The sequence below is a fragment of the Cervus canadensis genome, chromosome 12 (assembly GCF_019320065.1).
Source record: "Cervus canadensis isolate Bull #8, Minnesota chromosome 12, ASM1932006v1, whole genome shotgun sequence".
NCBI classification, from domain to species: domain Eukaryota; kingdom Metazoa; phylum Chordata; class Mammalia; order Artiodactyla; family Cervidae; genus Cervus; species Cervus canadensis.
In genome coordinates, this window is record NC_057397.1 from 5597370 (window position 1) to 5612229 (window position 14860).

Consider the following 14860-nt stretch of genomic DNA (forward strand, 5'->3'; position numbering starts at 1 on the left):
TGGGCAACATAATATTTAATGATGAAAATAATCGTTTTCCTTAGAACCAGGAACAAGACAAAGATTTCTACAAAGATTTAATATTGTATTGGAGGTTCTAGGTATTTCAATAGGCAAGAAAATTAAATAAAAGTTAGGGATATTTGAAAGAAGAAGGATGTAAAATTGATTCTATGTTTGCAACATGTTATAGTGTATGAAGGAAGTCCTAAGGAAATTACAGAAAAGCTAGTAGAACTAATGCGTGAATTTCACAAGGTTATGACATGCAAATTCAATATACAAAACAATTTGTGTGTGTGTGTGTGTATAACAAGCAATTTAAAAATGAATTTAATGTGTTACCAGTTCTAGTTGCATCTGAAAATAAATGGAATACTTAGGGATAAATTTTTAAATATATATGAGTGGAATCTGTACTCTGAAAATGACTGAGAGAAATGCTACCAAGAGAAAATAAAAGTGAAATATTAAAATGAAGATATATATTAATACAATGTTTACGGGTTGGAGACCCAAAAGTGCAAGATGCCAGTTTTCTTTCATTTAGTTAGCTATTCAATGCAATCCCAGTCAAACACTAGAATCCTTCTTTGTGAAAAGACAAGCTTATCTAATATGTATACTGCTTGCTTGCTTGAGTGATCAGTTGTGTCCAAATCTTTGAGACCCCATGGACTGTAGCCTGCCAGGTTCCTCTGTCCATGGGATTCTCCAGGCAAGAATACTGGAGTGGGTTACCATCGCCTCCTCCAGGGGGAACTTTCTAACCCAGAGATTCAACCTGCATCCCTTGTGTTTCAAATATTGGCAGGTAGATTCTTCACCACTGAGCCACCTGGGAATCCCCAAATATGTATGTGATAATTCCAAATATCTAGAGTAGCCAAAACAATTTTAATAAGGATAATAATTTGGTATAACTTACAGTGTTCGATCTTGAGACATATGGACAAAGTTTATGAGCTTATATACTTATATTTTTGTTTTAAATTTATTTCTTGATTTTCCTAAATTGAATGCATATTTATTTCATTGTAGAAAAGAAGTTGCAATAACTTAAACTTAAACAAACTAAAACTACTAGTTGTTGGTCCGCTGTATAAAGACATCAAGCAGAGGGAGGACTGATTCCCAGGTACCTCTCACAATTCAGTCCTAGTCAAGAGTGTGAGTTGTGCTCGCTTCGGCAGCACATATACTAAGATACGATACACATATACAGCACGTATACTAAGATACGATACAGAGAAGATTAGCATGGCCCCTGCACAAGGATGACATGCAAATTCGTGAAGCGTTCCATATTTTTAAAAAGAAAAAAAAGACAGAGAAAAAAAAAAGTGTGAGTTACCCCTTAGCGCGCCCATTGTCACAGAAGCTCCCCACATCCTCAGGTGCTCTTACAGGGCTGACAAGTGCCCTGGACTCTAGACTCTGTGTCATCCATACATTTGAATCAGTGGCACTGAGGGTGGTTTACACTTGAAAGAGCTTGGTTAAGGGACTACCCCCAGGGTCCGATGGCTAAAACTCCATCACACTCCCTATGCAGGAGGCCTGGGTTCGACCCTTGGTCAGGAAACTAGATCCCACATGCTGCAACTAAAACCTGGCATAGTCAAATAAATATTTTTTAAAAGAACAAAAGAAAAGAGCCTGGTGGAGTCCCTACCCTTCTCCTCCCATCTCCTTTTCCCCCAGAGGTCTCTTCTCCCTTCATGTTTTCCTCTTTTCTCTTAGTCCTCCTTTTTCTCTTCCTCTCTCTCCTCTCAAGATTTTTCTAATCATTGGATCGATATAACTGGATCAGAAATCAAGAAACAGTGTCTCTCTGTAACTGCTTCTGCTCAGAGGGTGCTCCCAGGTGCCTGTGAAAGGACAGCAGTAGCAGAGAGAAACTGAAAGACAAAACAAACACCATCATAATTTCAGATATAAATCTGCCTCCAAACCACAGCACAAACCTGGGAAAGAAATGATTGCGTAGGTAGTAAACCTTGCAGACACTCTCTACTTCTGTAATTCTGTTGTTGTGTGAATCACATAGGTGGCAGCTGAGCTACATCTTGAAAGATATTATTCACTGTATACAATAAAAGGAGGGAAAAGGTCATAAAATGTCACATAGCTGAATAACCTCAAAATTTTGAAAGAGGAATAAGAAAACCTGACATAATACCCCTTATAGATGAAATATTGACACTCTTCATTTGTTTCTGCCTTTGTTGCTTATATTTCAACTCAGGCAAAGAGAAAAATCCACCCTGTTTCCAAAATGTAAATTAAAAACAAAAAAATCTTGTTCAGGGTGAAAGTGGCCATAGTGCTTCTGAAAAAGAAATCCAGTAATATCATACTTCTCATATTTATATTGATTTCCTTTCCCTTGTCCCACAGAGGTGACATTTTACATCTCATATTCTTTGCAGATATTGTGAACTTTTTTTAAAGTGTGTGTTTACTTTGAGTTCTTTTTAATTCAGTTTCCAGTGGTAGAGGTGATAGAAGATTGAAGATATTATAAATCTAATATTTTAACATATAGGAAGTTGGGTTTTTTGTTCAAGCCCAGATTTTAATTTAGCTTTGGATACATTTTGAATCCTACTTAAGATAAACAAACACACAAAACTAAAATTTGTGTCTGCTTTTTTTTTTTCTTACTTCATCTAATCTAACCCTCTGAAGAATTCTGGCCTTTAGAGTCCTAGTTTACAAATCAAAATATTTGGAACAATTTCTCTATGACATAGGCAAAAGTTACAGATAAGAATAAACATGAACTGCCTTAAGAATAATCCATGTAAAATTTCATTTAAAACATATTCGTTGTAAAAGTAATAGAAATATGATAAGCATAATTTTTATGTAGTAATATTTAAAAGTTACTGAGAAAGCCCACCCTCCCATTAGATTCCTCCGACCTGTTACTCAAGTCTTGTGACTTTTTTTAAGTGACAGTGTTTTCTAGTGAGGAAAGGGTAGGAGTCAGGGGATGAGATTTTACCAGCTTAAAGTAGTTTATCAGATCCATTCATTCAAAAAGTATTAACTGATCTTTCCAATCATATTAAAGGCATTCTTCTGAAGGATCTTGTGTTTTAACAGACATATAGTTCACATCTGTTCTCAATGGAAAAGTCAGAAATATCCTCTAACTCAATAAGCAAGTGAATTAGTAGGGGTAAGCAGAGAAACAGAACTAACATACAAAGAGATTTACCAAGAGGAATTGGCTCAGAGGATTCTAAAGGGTGAGAAGTCCCATGATGTGGAATCTGTAGACTGGAGACCTGGGAAGGCTGCTCTCATGTGAGTCCAGAAGCCTGAGAAGCAGGACCACTGATGGTGCAAGAGTACAAGAGAAGACATGTGTCTCAGCTCGAGGAGGCAGGGAGCAAATCCTCCCTTCCTCTGTTTTCTATTCAGGCCCTCCTGCACAGGTTGGGAGATGCCCGAGAGCACTGGGTGGGGGTCTGCTTTCCTCGTTCTACCGACTCAGATGCTAGTATCATCCAGATACACCCTCAAAGGCATACCCAGAAAAACATTTAACGGAATATCTGGGCATCCTGTGGCCAAGTTGGTTTGACACGTAAAATTAGCCATTACATTAGGTTATACTGTTCTCCTGGTTCACACGTGGCCCACATTTGTGTTGGCCCCAGGGCCCCCCATCTCGTCCCACTGTGTTCTGACTGCCCTGGGCTCACATCTTCCCAGCCCCTGCTTCAGAGCCTGTGCTCTGCCCATCCTTCCTTCAGGTCCTCCGGGTTTTCTCCCTCACCTTCTGCGGGCTTTGACTGAAGAGCCACATCCTCGGTGAGGCTTCCGTCAACCATCCATTTTAAAATCTCTACCTTCCTCACCGCTCCCTCTCCCCTTCCCCACTTTATTCTCTCCTTAGCCCTTATCACCATTTTATATTATTTATTTTGTTTGAGCGTTTGCCCCAAATAGGCTGTAAGCTCTAGGGTGACCAGGAAGCCTTAGTCCCTGTCCATAGGGATGTTACATCCTTTCAAGGAAGATGTACAATTAAGCTAGCAATGATGATGATCTGAAAGGTTTTATGAGAGAAGTGTAGAATATTGTTGTTGTTCAGTCACTAAGTCACGTCTGACTGTTTGCGACCCCATGGACAGCACTTCCCTGTCCTTCACTATCTCCTGGAGTTTGCTCAATTTCATGTCCATTGAGTTGGTGATGCCATCCAACCATCTCATCCTCCATCACCCCCTTCTCCTCCTGCCCACAGTCTTTCCCATCTTCAGAGTCTTTTCCACAAGTATATTAGAGGAACCCATCAAAAGGGCTGCTAGTCCATACTTGTTTGAAAGATCATGAGGTATCTTATCAGAATATTTACCATTAATAAACTGTCTCCTAGATGAGATATTGGATTTAGAGACAATTAAGTTAGAGGCACCAGGATCTGAGTTTAGAAAATCGGGGTTCGGCGTTTTGGCCTTGCAACCAGCATAAAAGTGACTTGCTCAGATCCTCCAGGATCCAGTCAGATATGAGAACAGAGGTGTGCGCTGTGAGCAGCAAGGGAGTGCATGGCTGTCATGGACTGTCAGGCACCGTGTGCCATGCAGAAGGTGTTTACTCTTCCCGGATTCAGGGTCTTTCTCCGGCAGCTGTGGTCATCTTCTGGCCCTGGGACAGCAATCACAAATACAAGTTGCATTAAAATATCCTATTATTTTTAGGAAGCCAGTGGATTCCACAGGATGAACCAGATTAGAAAATGAACTTTCAAAAGTGGATCACCCCTTCTTCAAAATGCAGATCAGGGATGAGACTGTTGATGTTTGTCTTCTTAGAACTTTACTTTCTGACATCCTTTGTGTTTTTGTGGAGCCACCACCCTTATTTTAGATGAGCCATAATTCCCTTAACTTTCTAGAATTTAGGCAAGCATTTAACTTTGAAAGACCACAGAAACCAATATGTAAGGCAGGAAGATGGGAGTTTCTTTTGGAGAGTCATAAGATAAAGGAAATATAGGGAGATTTTCTGCAAATTTATTTCAAAACAGGTAGGAAATAGGAGACTCTGTTAGGAAGTGTTTTCGCTGATTCTTGACCTTGAGGCTATTCTGCCTTAAGATAACACAAAGTTCTTGGCTGGAAATAAATAGGAGAAGGAAGTTAATGCTGTGCAAACATTAAAATATTTCAGCATTAAGCTTCTCTGACCTCAATATGTATTAATCACTAGAGTAGGCCTTTGGGGGAGATGAGCGTATGCCTGATGCTCATCAACATGGCAGTTCCTTAGCTACTTACCTACCAGTGCTACTCTTTCCTGCCGTTATTTTCCCATACATTCGAGCTCTTCCCAGCTCCAAATGATGTCTGATATGAGATATTTTGACTAAAATGTAGTGGTTAACTCCTGATAATTATGAAAACGCTTCAATTATTAAAATACTGCTAAAACGGGCAAATGGGATCCTGTGCTGAGAAGAGAAAAAGATTAATTACTCTGATTACAGGTTATAAGGGAGTTAGATAAGGCATTTCTGCACAGAGAGCAAGCAGAGTCCACGAATTCCAAGAGCCGGTCTCTCTACGCCTATGATGTCTCCCAGTCTCCCGTTGTTTCCCAGAGCTCATGCTTACAAGTTCCTGGTAAGTATAGTGGGGGACATGTGACACTGATGCCCCTTCAAGTCTCTCGACACTGACCTGTTTCTAAGAGCTTCAGAATAAACCTGTTTACAGGGTGCATTTGCTGAATGGCTCATGGAAGATTCCCGTTTGGGTTGAAAGGTGTCTGAGGTGGTCAGCCAGTCTGCAGACCCCAGTGATGAAGGCTCCCCACCTGCAGCCAAGATGACTTTTGTTTCTGTAGCTCCCTCCAAATCTCTCATTGCTGGCACTGTTATGGTGTTTTGTCACTGAAGGTTTATCGAAAGCCACCCCCTCCTGCCATGGGAGTTGTGACACCATATGAGTTATTAATGACTCTTCATGTGTCATCCCTCAGATGTAGTGTTTGATAAATAAGCTTGCATTGAGCTGATTTGAGATAAATTATCCTTACAATCTTAATTAGAGAAAAAACATGTTTTAAAGGTTGGAAGGAACAGTGTGTCTTCCACTCTTGGCTGGGAAGAAGGATGTTGACGAACCATTCTTGGGCCTGGAGCTTCCCTGGTGCCTCAGACAGTAAAGAATCCTCCTGCAAGGCAGGAGACCGGGGTTTGATCCCTGGGTGGGGAGGAACCCCTGGAGAAGGGAAAACCCACTCCAGTATTCTTGCCTGGAGAATTCCACGGACAGAGGAGCCTGGCGGGCTACAGTCCATGGGGTCACAAAGAGACATGACTGAGCAACTAACACTTTCACTTTCACTTCCTTTCTTGGGTCTAGAGAGCAGAGCCTGAGTTCTGTGGCCTTGAGAAATGAGAACAAAAGCCAGAAAGAGCAGTGAGGGAATCCAAACGTGTCTGGGCCTCTGCTCACCTTTCTAGGTTTACTGTGTTTCTAAGCTTCTGTCAGGCTGTGGAAGCAGTAAAATCCTTGAGGAAAGAAACAAAACAAAAGCCTGCCAGGGTACTTTTTATTTTTTTGAGAAGGGAGAAAGGAGCCCCAATTGATCCTGGCTTTCTCAGGAGGTCCTGGCCATCAGAGGAGAGAGTGCAGACAGCTGAGTGCATCCTTGGACTCTAGAATATGGGAGTGCAGACACCTCTATGGGCAGGCCTCGGGGGCAGGGGCAGCCTTCCTCCTTAGGGAAAATTCTTTAAGCGTCAACTCAAGCAGGGGTTCCAAATGCATCAGTTAAAAAGCAAAAAAAAAAGCTTTATAAAAAAAAAAAAATGACAGGGAATTTTAAAGAACAAAGACTACTGTCACTAGAGAAACTCAAGTTTCTGCCTCTGTCTCTCCTGACTGTCCACATCCTCTGACCTCCACTCTCTGGGCTTATTGCCTTATTTGCTTACTTAGAGGACATAGAGGTTACTCTATCAAGCAGTCTTTTGGGTTTTTTTTAGAAAAAAAAAAAACAAAACAGTAATTCAAACTATAGGAATGTGCTTTGCAAACCATAAATATGAACATTTTTTTTCTTAATGTAAAACCTAAGCATAATGAAGCCACAGTTTTGCTCTAAGGATTAAAAATAATAAATGTGAAAAAACCTAGCAAAGTGCCTGAGACACAGAGGTGAGTTTTGCTTTCCTTACTACCATTGCCATCATTATGATTTATTATGATTACTGTTTTTATTCTTACTAAGCCCAGTGACTTCCGATGCCCTTGGTGAAGGACTCCAGGTATCGAGGAGAAGTAGCCATTCATTAGCTGGCAGTTTGGTGAGCCTGTCCATTCTGATTGAAAACACCCTCACCGACGGTCCCCAATCTGGTCTGAGGCCTTGGCTGTGACAGAGCCTGTGGGCTTGTAGTTACCTCTGGGTGGTGAACCATGCTGTTGGATGGATGGCTCTCTGAAAAGCCAGCTATCCTTCATGCTTGGAGCTATTAAACATGAAAGCTCATTACAACAATAATGACTGTTTTGATATTTCCAACTGCCTTCGGTGAGGCGGTCACCAGACGAGCCTCAATGAAGTGGAAAGCCTCTGCAATGCCGCAGGTATGAGGTCCGACCAGCCCATTGGTTTCCACAGATCGTGCCTGCCAGGAAAACGCAGGTGCCAGGTGACGTGGCACTCAGAGGCCTAATTCAAAGTCGGGCACCCATATTTGTTCCCCGGCTCGCCAGTGAGGAAGGCTGGCCTTCAGAGTCTCAGCACCTCTTACACAACAAAACACCACTTCATGGTTACTGTATTGTTATTATTATTTATGTAGCTCTCTACAGTTTAAAACACTCAATCAAACCCATTTTCTCAAGTAACCCTCAAAATAAGCCTGTAAGAACAGAGTAGTTTATTATCACTATTTTTTGTTGTCATTTCCATTTGGTTCTTTTTTATAGTTTCCATTTCTCAGCTGAGATTTCCACCTATTTATGCATTACACTCTTTTTTTTTTTGGATTGCAGAAAAGCTCATAATTAGATTGCAGAACAGTCTCAGAAAAGTTCTATGACTCATTCAGAGTTAAATATCTAGTAAGAGGCTTTGGGAGGCTTCTCACGTGGCGCTAGAGGTAAAGAACCTGACTGCCAGTGCAAGAGACATAAGAGATGAGGGTTCAATCCCTGGGTCAGTAAGATCCCCTGGAGGAGGCTATGGCAACCCACTCAGCCTGGAGGGAACCCAACCCAGCCTGGAGAATCCCATGAACAGAGAGGCCTGGTGGGCTACAGTCCATGGGGTCACAAAGAGTCAGGCACAACTGAAGTGACTTAGCACACGCATGCACACAAGAGGCTTTGGGAAGACACACCCCTGCCTGTAATGACTGCCTTGGTATTTTATTTTGTCTTTGTGACCAATAAAAGGCCCAAAGGAAAGAGGTGCCAAGAGAAACTGCCTGAGATTGGAAACATTAGGAAAGCTCCGAGAATGAAAATGAAAATGTCTATATTTCTTCTTGGAATATCTTTTCTCCTGTATCTCAGAGACATAGGAGAGGACCTGAATTCAGATCAAACACATTCGGCCTTCCCTGTTCTCAGATGCTTGAGTTCTCATACAGAGAACTGAACAGGGAAGAAAATTTAAAATTCAGTGGCAATTAATATTTTGCTTTGGGAAGGATGGAAAGGGGGTAACTACCTAAATACTCATCACCGAGACTATGCCACTTGTTCCACGATGAGAACACCGATCCTTAGGATTGGGAAGTTAATGCCTAAGCCACATAGCTGGGTGTGATAGAAGTGTGATTAGGATATTTTCCAACAAGTCCATAAACTCAACTAAAAGTCTATTAGAGAAAGAAACAGGATGATATTGAACTGCAAGACTAGTATTTCCCATAAGTGTACTGGCAGAGCTGGAGGAATCGGATCCCCATGTCCTAGCCCACTCCTGTTTGCATTACAGCACATTGAATTGCTCCCAATGCTTATGGAAGGATATAAAAAATTGAGCTGTGGTCAGCCTGGGGTAATTAAGTAGGATAAGGTAGGGAATAAGTAGCAGAAGACAGTATAGAAGTAACTGGGGCTGTTTTGCTAGGGAAGAAGAGACCTTAGGTATGGGAAACACAGGGCTTCCTTGGTGGCTCAGTGGTAAAGAATCTGCTTGCAAGGCAGGAGGCACAAGTTCAATCCCTGGGTTGGGAAGATCCCCTGGAGAAGGGAATAGCAGCCAATTCCAATATTCTTGCCTGGAGAATTCCATGGACAGAGGAATCTGGTGGGTTACAGCCCATCTCCTGTATTGGCAGGCAAACTGTATGAAAATACTCCAAAATACGTTGGAAAACATTTTCAACCTTATTTACCAATGGTAGGCTAATCATATAGTATGTTCAGATAAGAATGATTTAGAGACTGTAAGGGTGATGTCGTTAATAATTACTATGCTGGAACAGTCTTGTGTAAACAGGATCTTATAATAGCCTTACTTTCTGAATATTTATTGCATTTAGATATCATAAAATGTGTATGATGCAAGAACTCAGTGTAAAAAATTTCTGTTTTGAACCCATCATGACCAAAGACTTTAAGACCCTATTTCTTGCAAAATATAACCTTTAATGGTTTATTATTAGAGTCCACAGACTTAAAAATGCATTTTAATAAATATAATCTGAACAATCATAAAGAAGGAGGACACAATTGTACAGGCTGTTCATGGAAATTATGCATAAAAGTGATGAATACAGAGAATTATTTTCACAACAAACTATATTTTCCAAGGACGGTGGCCACAATCTCTCAAATCCCATATGTTTTTTCATAATGTGACTACCACTGAATGGTGGGAAGAATTTTTTTTTTAATTGAAAGAAAGTAGTTATCAATTTATTTTTGTTGAGGTGAAACTTGTAATAACATTAATCAGCCATTTCAAAATCTACTGTTCATTAACATTAACTACATTAACAATATTATATAAGCAATACATCTGTATAGTTCCAGTGTATTTCTATCACCTCTAATGTAGACCCTCCCTGTTCATTAAGACTAACTCTACATCCACCTCTTCCTTGGCCCCCTAATCTTCTTTTGCTCTCTACAGAGAGAGCAAAAATTAACCTCTACAGATGTAATTATTCTGATTATTTTATATAAATAGAATCATAAACTATGTATTGATATCTTTTTGTGTCATGTCTCTTTCACTTAGCATAACGTTTTCATGGTTCATCCACATAATATGTAATATATCCATATTCACCTTTATAGTGGAATAATGTTCCACTCTATCAGTCTCAGTTCAGTCGCTCAGTCATGTCCAACTCCTTGCAACCCCATGAACCGCAGCACGCCAGGCCTCCCTGTCCATCACAAACTCCCGGAGTTTACTCAAACTCATGTCCATTGAGTTTGCATCGGTGATGCCATCCAATCATCTCATCCTCTGTCATCCCCTTCTTCTCCTGCCTTCAATCTTTCCCAATATCAGGGTCTTTTCCAATTAGTCAGCTCTTTGCATCAGGTAACCAAATTATTTGAGCTTCAGCTTCAGCATCAGTCCTTCCAATGAATATTCAGGACTGATTTCTTGTAGGATTTACTGGTTTGATCTTTTTTCAGTCCAAAGGACTCTCAAGAGTCTTCAACACCACAGTTCAAAAGCATCAATTCTTTGGTTCTCAGCTTTCTTTATAGTCCAACTCTCACATCCATACATGACCACTGGAAAAAAACCACAGCTTTGCAAAGTAATGTCTATGCTTTTTAATATGCTGTCTAGGCTGGTCATAGCTTTTCTTCCAAGGAGCAAGTGTCTTTTAATTTCACCACTGCAGTCACCATCTGCAGTGATTTTGGAGCCCCCCAAAATAAAGTCTGTCACTGTTTTCATTGTTTCCCCATCTATTTGCATGAAGTGATGGGACCGGATGCCATGATCTTAGTTTTCTAAATGTTGAGCTTTAAGCCAACTTTTTCAGTATCCTCTTTCACGTTCATCAAGCAGCTCTTTAGTTCTTCTTCGCTTTCTGCCATAAGGGTAGTGTCATCTGCATATCTGAGGTATCTGCATATCTGCATTTCTCCTGGCAATCTTGATTCCAGCTTGTGCTTCATCCAGCCCAGCATTTTGCATGACGTACTCTGCATATAAGTTAAATAAGCAGGGTGACAATATACAACCTTGATGTCTTCTTTCCCTATTTGGAACCAGTCTGTTGTTCCATGTCCAGTTCTAACTGTTGCTTCTTGAACTGCATACAGATTTCTCAGGAAGTAGGTCAGATGATCTGGTATTTCCATCTCTTTAAGAATTTTCCACAAGTTGTTGAGATACACACAGTCAAAGAATTTGGAATAGTCAATAAAGCAAAAGTAGATGTTTTCCTGGAACTTTCTTGCTTTTCTGATGATCCAACAGATGTTGGCAAGTTGATCTCTGGTTCCTGTGTTTTCTAAATCTGGCTTGAACATCTGGAAGTTCACAGTTCATGTACTGTTGAAGACTGGTTTGGATAATTTTTAACATTACTTTGCAAGCGTGAGATGAGTACAACTGGTAGGTAATTTGAACATTCTTTGGCATTGCCTTTCTTTGGGATTGGAATGAAAACTGACCCTTTCAGTCCTGTGGCCACTGCTGAGATTTCCAAATTTGCTGGCATATTGAGTGCAGCACTTTCACAGCATCATCTTTTAGGATTTGAAATCGCTCAGGTGGAATTCCATCACCTCCACTAGCTTTGTTCACGATGATGCTTCTTCAGGACCACTTGACTTCACATTTCAGGATGTCTGACTCTAGGTGAGTGATCACACCATTGTGATTACCTGGGTTGTGAAAATCTTTTTTGTATAGTTCTTCTGTGTATTGTTGCCACCTCTTATTATCTTCTGCTTCTGTTAGGTTCATACAATTTCTGTCCTTTATTGTGTTCATCTTTGCATGAAATGATCCCTTGGTATCTCTAATTTTCTTGACTAGGTCTCTAGTCTTTCCCATTCTGTTGTTTTCCCCCATTTCTTTGCATTGATCACTGAGGAAGGCATTCTTATCTCTCCTGGATATTCTTTGGATCTCTGCATTCAAATGGGTATATCTTTCCTTTTCTCCTTTGCCTTTAGCTTCTCTTCTTTTCTCAGCTATTTGTAAGGCCTCCTCAGACAACCATTTTGCCCTTTTGCATTTCTTTTTCTTGGAGATGGTCTTGATCACTTCCTCCTGTACAATGTCATGAACCTCCTTCTACAGTTTGTCAGGCACTCTGCCTATTAGATCTAATCCCTTAAATCTATTTGTCACTTTTACTGTATAATCATAAGGGATTTGATTTCGGTTATACCTGAATGATCTAGTGGTTTTCACTAGTTTCTTCAATTTCAGTCTGAATTTGGCAACAAGGAGTTCATGATCTGAGCCACAGTCAGCTCCTAGTCTTGTTTTTGCTGACGGTATAGAGCTTCTCCATCTTTGGCCACAAAGAATATAATCAGTCTGATTTCGGTATTGATCATCTGGTGATGTCCATGTGTAGAATCTTCTCTTGTGCTGTTGGAAGAGGGTTTTTGCTATGACCAGCACGTTCTCTTGGCAAATCACTGTTAGCCTTTGACCTGCTTCGTTTTGTAGTTCAAGGTCAAATTTGCCTGTGACTTCAAGTAGCTCTTAACTTCCTACTTTTGCATTCCAGTCCCCTATAATGAAGAGGACATCTTTTTGGGGTGTTAGTTCTAGAAAGTCTTGTAGGTCTTCATAGAAATGTTCCACTTCAGCTTCTTCAGCATTACTAGTCGGGGCATAGACTTGGATTACTGTGATATTGAATGGTTTGCCTGCAAAACGAACGGAAATCATTGAAACTATTAGCCATGCTGTGTTCCACTGTATAGAGTTATACATATTCTGATTTTCCATTTATCTGTTTATAGAAATTTGAGTTACTGGCATACTTTGGGTAGTCTCAGCCAGCTGGTTCTCTATCCCTTCTGAGAGTGCCTCAACACTTCAAATCAGAGTAGGAAATGGTAACCCACTGTAGTAATCTTGCCTGGAAAATTCTAAGGACAATGGAGCCTGGTGGGATACAGTCCATGGAATCACAAAGGATCAGACATGACTGAGTGACTGAGCATGCATGCACTACAGCAGACTTTTCCTTTAAAGGATCAAATTGTAAATATTCTAGGTTTTATGGCCATAAAGTCTCCACTGGAACTATTCCAGTCTGCTGTTGGGGCTCAAAAACAACTATAGACAATCCATAAATAAAGAAAAAACAGCATTTCCATAAAAACGCACTTCCATAAAAAGATGATGGTCATTTGTCAGCTCCTACTTTAAACCATCCCAAACGACCAAATTAAAAATGCCAATTCAGGAATCATATGACATGAAAATGTGTTCACAGACATGAATCCAAGAAAGAGTGGAGGCCTCTAAACAGCCCGAAAGGTCCTATTCCAAGCATGACAAGCTTTTCCTTTCCTCTCCTTCTTGTTAAACTGCTTGTCAGATTCTGAGCATCCTTGAGACTCTACAAACAATAGAGTTTCACTACCATGACTAGGAAATGAGTAAGATCCAATGGATAGGAATACGGCCAGGCTGTTGACGTGAAAATGAAAGTCACTTAGTTGTGCCCAATTCTTTGCAAGCTCATGGACTATACAGTTCATGAAATTCTCCAGGCCAGGATACTGGAGTGGGTATTCCCCTTCTGGAAATACTGGAGTAGAGCCTTCCCCTTCTCCAGGGGAATCTTCCCAACCCAGGGATCAAACCCAGGTCTCCCACATTGCAGGCAGATTCTTTACCAGCTGAGCTACCAGGGAAGCCCAAGAATACTGGAGTGGGTAACCTAACTTTTCTCCAGAGGATCTTCCTGACCCAGGAATTGAACCAGGGTCTCCTGCATCGCAGGTAAATTCTTTACCAACTGTGTTATCAGGGAAGCCCATATCATTGACCTAGATATTCTAATAGTGAGGCATAGAATAATACGGAGGCAGGATTCTTTCTCAATAAACAAATCTTAGTTTGAAACAAGTTTAAAATTTTTCTAAAAGCCAGGCTTTCAAACCTACTATTAATTTCATTGATCAAAGAAGCCTTTTCAGAAAAATAGAAAGGCATAATGTTGGAGACCGGTGGGTTTGTGTTTTTATATTTCTTTATTTTCCAGAAATTCACTCAACAGTTATTTTTTAAAAATCCCTGGGCCGCATTCAAGACAGTGTTAAATATACTGGGAGTATAAAATTAGCTTCCCTGGTGGCTCAGTCCGTGAAGGGTCCGCCCACAGTACAGGAGACCTGGGTTCACTCCCTGGGTAGGGAAGATCCCTTGGGAAAGGAAATGGCAACCCACTCCAGTATTCCTGCCTGGAGAATTCCATGAACAAGTCTGGTGGGCTACAGTCCATGGGGTCACAACTAAGTGATTAACTTTCACTTTCACTTTCATAAAGTCAACAACAAAAGGCAACATATTGGCCCACAGCACTTGTAGTGCTGGCCCGTGATGATGCAGGAAGATGCCAAATTGGTGGAACAGAGGGAGCTCTTACTTGAATATGGCCATCTCTCCCACCCTACAGATTTAAGGGGTGGGAGATGGGACTATATCCAGGGAAAATGGAGCTACTTTGATTTATTAAAGGGTCTGAGCCATAGATTCTGAGTTTAGGAAGATAAGCCTAAACATAAAGCAATGCAAGTTCTCACAGCATTTGTTGTATAAAACTTTATGCTTTCGATGAAATTAATTGTTTCCTAGGTCCAGAATCTTCATCTGCAAACTGTGAAAAAATAGCTTCTATTTTGTGGGGTGATACGGGTTTAACTCA

General features: G+C 40.7%; 1 pseudogene; it reads left to right on the top strand.

The window, feature by feature from the left end:
* The first annotated feature begins 1218 nt into the window (after positions 1 to 1218).
* On the top strand, positions 1219 to 1312 carry LOC122451523 (annotated as a pseudogene).
* The last annotated feature ends 13548 nt before the right edge of the window (positions 1313 to 14860 follow it).